Source organism: Nanorana parkeri, unplaced genomic scaffold, assembly GCF_000935625.1.
Source record: "Nanorana parkeri isolate BGI_ZX_2015 unplaced genomic scaffold, ASM93562v1 scaffold2781, whole genome shotgun sequence".
Taxonomy (NCBI): Eukaryota; Metazoa; Chordata; class Amphibia; order Anura; family Dicroglossidae; genus Nanorana; species Nanorana parkeri.
The window spans coordinates 16,969-23,879 of NW_017309049.1; positions in this window are offsets into that span (position 1 = coordinate 16,969).

Consider the following 6,911-nt stretch of genomic DNA (forward strand, 5'->3'; position numbering starts at 1 on the left):
CCCCGTCGGCATCTCAGTACTGTGTTGGATACAGACGCTGACCATTCCTGTGTGGCTGTTCCCTCTTGGAGAGCTGATTCTCAACCCAAGGACTCAAACTCTGGCTTCAGCCCTAATGGGCAATATTGCAGTGGACCGTTCATACGCAGCCCAGCTCACGCTCAACCCTGCTGCTTCTGTGGACATTCACACCATGAACCGAGGCTACCATCCCACTTAAAGGAACGGTGGTATTCCCTGGACTCTCCCTCTCTATCTCACTGGATCCCCACACTACAAAAACGCAAGCATCATACACTGTGACCAGTGATGAGAGAGTGACTTTATGCACGCTGCAGATTCTGGGTTGATGACAGAGTTAGGGGCTATGTTGTGAATACTACTGTCAGTAAAATTTGAATACAATGATTTAAACTGAAATCATTTCTTTTGTGATTAGATTAACTTTAAGTTGGACGCTATCCGCAGTTGAGTACCATGCAGGTGTTTGCCACCCGTTACTACAGATCTTACAATATCTGTGTTTTTATGTGAAATATCTCTGTAATTTTATGAGATCTAACATTGAAACCACTTGATCTCACCAGATCTAATGAAGGCCTATCAGCCTGAATGAAATTTTACCAGAAAATTGCATGTGGGGGGGCCAGCTCACCCATATGTAATACCAAATATTCATAATTTCTCTGTAATTATATGAGATCTAACGTTGAAACCACTTGATCTCACCGGATCTAACAAAGCCCTATCAGCCTGAATGAAAGTTTACCAGAAAATTGCATGTGGGGGGGCTAGCTCCCCCATATAATGCCACCTAATATCTGTGTTTTTATGTGAAATATCTCTGTAATTATGTGAAATCTAACATTGAAACCACTTGATCTTAACGGATCTAACGAAGGCCTATCAGCCTGAATGAAATTTTACCAGAAAATTGCATGTGGGGGGGCCAGCCCCCCTTATGTAATACCAAATATTCATAATTTCTCTGTAATTATATGAGATCTAACGTTGAAACCACTTGATCTCACCGGATCTAACGAAGGCCTATCAGCCTGAATGAAATTTTACCAGAAAATTGCATGTGGGGGGGCCAGCTCCCCCATATAATGCCACCTAATATCTGTGTTTTTATGTGAAATATCTCTGTAATTATATGAGATCTAACGTTGAAACCACTTGATCTTACCGGATCTAACAAAGACCTATCAGCCTGAATGAAATTTTACCAGAAAATTGCATGTGGGGGGGCTAGCTCCCCCATATAATGCCACCTAATATCTGTGTTTTTATGTGAAATATCTCTGTAATTATATGAGATCTAACGTTGAAACCACTTGATCTTAACGGATCTAACAAATAGCTTCCAAAATAGCTAACTGTTTGGTCAATTTTTTGATAAGAGGGGGCTGATGACGGGTTAGCCCCCCTGCAAATAACTGTTAATATCTCTATTTCTGTGTGAGATCTAACGCAAACAACAGAGATCTAAGCTGATCTAACTAAGATCTAACCAACTGCATATGTTGTGTTCAAACATTTTGATATGGGGGGGCTAACCCGGCTGAGGTTATGGGAACGTGTCCAGAGAGTATCTGTAAATGGCACCTTTTCAGACTGGGCTAGTGTCATGAGCGGTGTGCCTCAAGGATCTGTGCTGGGTCCAATACTGTTCACCTATTCATTAATGATATCGGGGAGGGAATAAATAGCCATGTTTCCGTGTTTGCAGACGATACAAAAATAGGGAGGGTACTAGAAACGGATTGTGACAATATAACATTACAGGAGGACCTGGCTAAAATAGGGGAGTGGGCAATAATATGGCAGATGAGGTTTAATGTCGATAAATGCAAAGTAATGCACTTTGGAAATAAAAATAAACAAATGGGCTATACCATCACGGGTATGCCGCTAGGGAAGTCAGAAATAGAAAAAGATTTGGGGGTCATTGTAGACCGCAAACTGAATGGTAGCTTGCAGTGCCAGGCTGCAGTAAACAAAGCTAGCAGGGTCTTGTCCTGTATTAAGAAGGGGATGTATTGCAGAGACGAGTCTATACTTGTGTCTCTATATAGATCGTTGGCTCGACCACATCTGGAGTATGCGGTCCAGTTTTGGTCGCCGGTACTGAGAAGGGATGTCCTTGAACTGGAGAGAGTCCAGCGGAGGGCAACAAAACTAATTAGGGGAATGGAGGACCAGAGCTATGAGACAAGGCTACTGAACTTAAACATGTTCACGCTGGAATTAAGGAGATTAAGGGGGGATATGATTTTCATGTACAAGATGTTCAATGGTGACGGCAACATTGGCAACAAACTGTTTAAGATTAACTCCATTACAAAGACTAGAGGCCACCACCTAAAGTTGGTGGAGAAAAAATTCCAGCACAATGGGCGAAGGGGGTTCTTTACAGTAAGAGCAGTTAAGGTCTGGAACTCATTGCCACCGGCAGTGATTTCAGCTAAGAGTGTAGAATTGTTCAAGAAACTTTTGGACGTTTTCTTGAGGGACCGTAATATTCAGGGATACAAGTATTCTTAAGAATGAGATAATGCGTGGACCTATATGGGTTGGACTTGATGGGCGTATGTCTTTATTCAACCCAAAATACTATGTAACTATGTAACGCATTGTCATCCCGACATGCATTTTTACCACTTGTTACATTACTATCCTTCTCAACAGTAGTAATGTTGAAACCCCCATTTGCAATGGAAGAAAACACATCATCATAGACATTTTTAACTCTTGCTCTCCATTTCCCTGTATACTGAGCAAAGGCAAGTCCCTGATAGAATGTCCCATGGGTCGCTCAACTGGCGTTACTCAAATCTCACACATAAGGCTACCGTCAGTCTCTTTGACTGTAGGACACACAGTTCCAGCAAACAATTCAGCAATGTCAGTCTCACCACCCCTCTCAGACACTGTGTATAACTTCATTTGAGAGCGTTGGTTTTGTGTTGACATTGTCCAGTCATCTTTGGCGCCCCCTGTGGGCTCCAGGGAACTTTCCCATGCGTTGCTATGCACAACTGCACACACATTAGCCTCATGGCTTGGACTGGTTTGGTCTCCTGCCCAACAGTACCTCCAGGGGTACCCCAGAGCATGTTGCAGACTTATGGTCCAGTTGACCACATCCAAAACATGGTGAAGGTTGTGGTGGACCCCACATCTCATGGCATGTCATCCTACTATGCCCCCACTGACCACACAATGTGCAAGGTGATTTTCACCCAAAAGATTTCTCTGCATCTCTTTCCAGGCACGCTGAAGCTTACTCCGATTCTGCTGGGCTTAGTCTCTACCGTCGTTTCTCTCTCTGGTCACTATGGGAAATGACACTCTCCCACTGGCTCCTTGCTGGGCCTCTCTTTCACTCAGGAATCTTTCTCCTGACAACACCTTCTCTCCTGTTACTACAGGAGATGGCACTCTCCCTCTGAACACTTGCTGTCTCTTCTCTCCAGGCCCCTTTGCTCTGCCCCATTCCTCTGCAGGCAAACTCCATGACATGCGGTCAGATTCGGAGGGCAATTGATATTGTGACTATACTGCATTTGAGATGGGATGGTAACCCCTCCCAATCTGGGATACTTGTGTCTATTGACCTACAGAAAGCTTTTGATTTGGTATCCTGGCACTATCTCTTTCTTTTGCCGGAAAGGTGGGGTTTCGGCCTTTTCTTTCTGAGAGTATTGCGGGCGGTATACATTAACCCCTCCGCACAAATTAAGACGCAGGGATATCTTTCAGATCCCATCTCTATTTTTCAGGGTGCTCGACAGGGATGTCCGCTCTCTCCACTACTTTTCGCTTTGGCTATTGAACCCCTGGCTATCGCCATTCGTGAAAATGTGGACATTAAGGGGTTGTTGTGTGGCATTCAGGAACACAAATGTGCCTTGTTTGCCGATGACCTATTGTTATTCCCTACAGCTCCTTTGACTACACTTCTTAACGTTCTGAAACAATTGGATCAATTTTCCAAAGTTTCGGGTCAATACATCTAAATCTCTAGCTCTTAATGTAAATCTTCCTCAGGAACTCTGGTCTAGATTACCTGATCACTTCACTTTCACTTGGTCCACCGATGCTATACAATACTTGGGGATTAAGCTCACTTCTTCCTTCTCCCAACTGCACTCCTCTATTTCGCCAGCTTCTAGAGGATATGTCTAGATAGAAGTCTTGTAATTTGTCTTGGCTTGGTCGCATACACGCAATTAAAATGACCCTTCTTCCTAAAATTTCATATTACTTTAGAGTTTTACCCATTGCCATATCTAAACCTGACCTTTTGAAATTTCAATCCTCAGTATCAAAATGTATTTGGAATGGCAAGCGACCCAAGTTCCCTCAAGTGGCACTTTATCAATCTAAAGGATCTGGCGGACTGGGTGTTGCTAATTTTTATCAATACTACAGGGCAGCGCGGATTGCACAACTTTCCTCAGTATATGATCAGGGTTATCTCCCTGACTGGATCTCTATTGAATCACTCTCTGCCTTGGGCTCACCTATCGAGTTGTTAAAGTGGCTTACCCTGAGACAGAGACCGGTCATTTTGGCTCCAACCCTATCTCACTCTCTGGCCTTGTGGGACTCGGAATGAGGGCTTAGTCTCATCCCATACCCCTCTGGTGCCCGCTCTCTGCAAACCCAATTTCCCTCCAGGTAGACACTCTGGGGCATTTCACTGGTGGCTGGACAATGGCCTCTATCGTTTCGCACAATACTTTAGGGTACGGAAACCCTTAACTTTGATGTTACATATATTCAGTTGCGTAACTAGTGACCTCAGGGCCCCGGTGCAAGAATCCATGAAGGGCCCCCCCCAAGAGGAAAAGAATTAGGTAATCAGCGGTTACTAGGGGCCCCGCAGAGGCGGCTTTAGAGTTTGTGAGGCCTTAGGCAAAACTCAAATGTGAGGCCCCACTTACAACCATAATGAAAATGTTTTAATTGAACTGTGATAAATTCCTGTCTGACATCACTTCCTGTTGGGCAGCTTTAAAAATAAACAAATACCTGTGCTGAAGCGCTCTAAGAATGAAACTAGCAAGCAAGCAACACCTGTCTCCTGTGTCCTAACTCTACATGACTCACAGAGGTACTTCCAGTCCTTGCACAAAAGAGCGTAATACAACTGTGCTTTTAAGCACGGGGGAAATTCTTTGTGTTTGACAACACTATGCCCTCATATGTAGGGTTACTGGAGTTCGTATCCCGAGGGACGCGCAATACGTTCTACTAAATCGCCCTATTCCGGGACTTTCTAATGCCCAGGACAAACTGATATCCTTTTTCTTCCTGGCTGCTAAAATCATCATAGCTAAAGCCTGGAGGTCACCAACAATACCCTTTCAACAGGTTAAATTGAAACTGTCATGGATAATGGTTCATGAGAAGATGCAGAGCATTCTCATTGACACGGAAAAGAGATTTGAATCAATATGGTCCCCGTGGATGCTCTATACTGTATAAACTAAATAAATAAACTAAAATTAAGAATACAAAAAATTAAAAGTTTAAAAAAACACAGCCTCCTGAGACCCACAGCCTCCTAAAACCCTTCACAGCCATCAATTTTCCATTATAGTTGTGAGTGGGGCCTCATGTTTATGTTTTGCCTGAGGCCTCGCAAATTCTAGAGCCACCTCTGAGTAAGTGAATCACACTGCTGTTAAAGGGACCCTGCAGAGCCCAGCATAGATTCTGCACAGCCCACCTGAAAGTCTCAGGTGGGCTCTGCAGGATCTGTGGTGGCATCTATGGTGGGTTCCGCACGGTCTCAGGGGGGCTGTGCAGGATCTCTGGTGGGCTGTGCAGGATCTCTGGTGGGCTCTGCAGGATCTCTGGTGGGCTCTGCAGGGTCTATGGTGGGCTCTGTGGGATCTATGGCGGGCTCCGCAGCGTCTCAGGGGGGCTCTGCAGGATCTGCGGTGGGCTCTGCAGGGTCTATGGTGGGCTCTGCGGGGTCTATAGTGGGATCCGCAAAGTCGCAGGGGGGCTTTGCAGAATCTGTGGTGGGCTCAGGAGGGTCTATGGTGGGCTCCACAGGGTTTTAGGGGGGCTGTGCAGGATCTGTGGTGGGCTCTGCAGCCTGCAGAGCCCACCAAAAATCCTACACACCCCCCCGCGAGACCTGCAGTGCCCACCAGAGATCCTTCACAGCCCACCTGAGACCCCGCAGAGCCTACCACAGATCCTGCACAGCCCCACTGAGACTCTGCAGAGCACACCATAGACCCTGCAGAGCCCACCATAGACCTCACATAGCTCACCATAGACTCTGTAGAGCCCACCACAGATCCTGCAAAGCCCTCGTGAGACCCCGCAGAGCCCATCTGAGACCCCAGCTTTCCTGCTATGCTAATGGTGGAACAGGTCAAAAGCTGAGTACAATGTGTACACTGTATCCAGCGACTGACAGGTCATGCAAAAAGTTAAAAACAGGAAGGGGTGGGGAAAATTTAGTGTTGAATCAGTTTTTATTAGCATTTTTAACAGAATTCAAACAATCGGTTATCAAAACTCACCATGTAAAAAACATGACATCGGGAGTCAAAAGTATAAAAGTAAAACGTCAGTGGGCTGGTATTGACATCTGAAGATATTTATACATGGTGCCATAGGTCAGACAAAATAGCGCACATATCTAAGGCACTTAAAGGGTGTGAGAGGGTCATGGCACAAGGGGCAAACACCCATTTTGTCAAAACGTATCAATGTATAACTGTTAAAGCAGCCCGGTACGGGTTAACCTATCGCTATCAGTATCAGTACCGCATAAAATAGTCTCCAAACGAACAGTTTGAATAACAGTCTATACCAGAAAAAGAAAAAGGGGGAAAGGGGAAAAAAAGTATACAGAGGAAAGATAGAGAGAAGAGAACTGA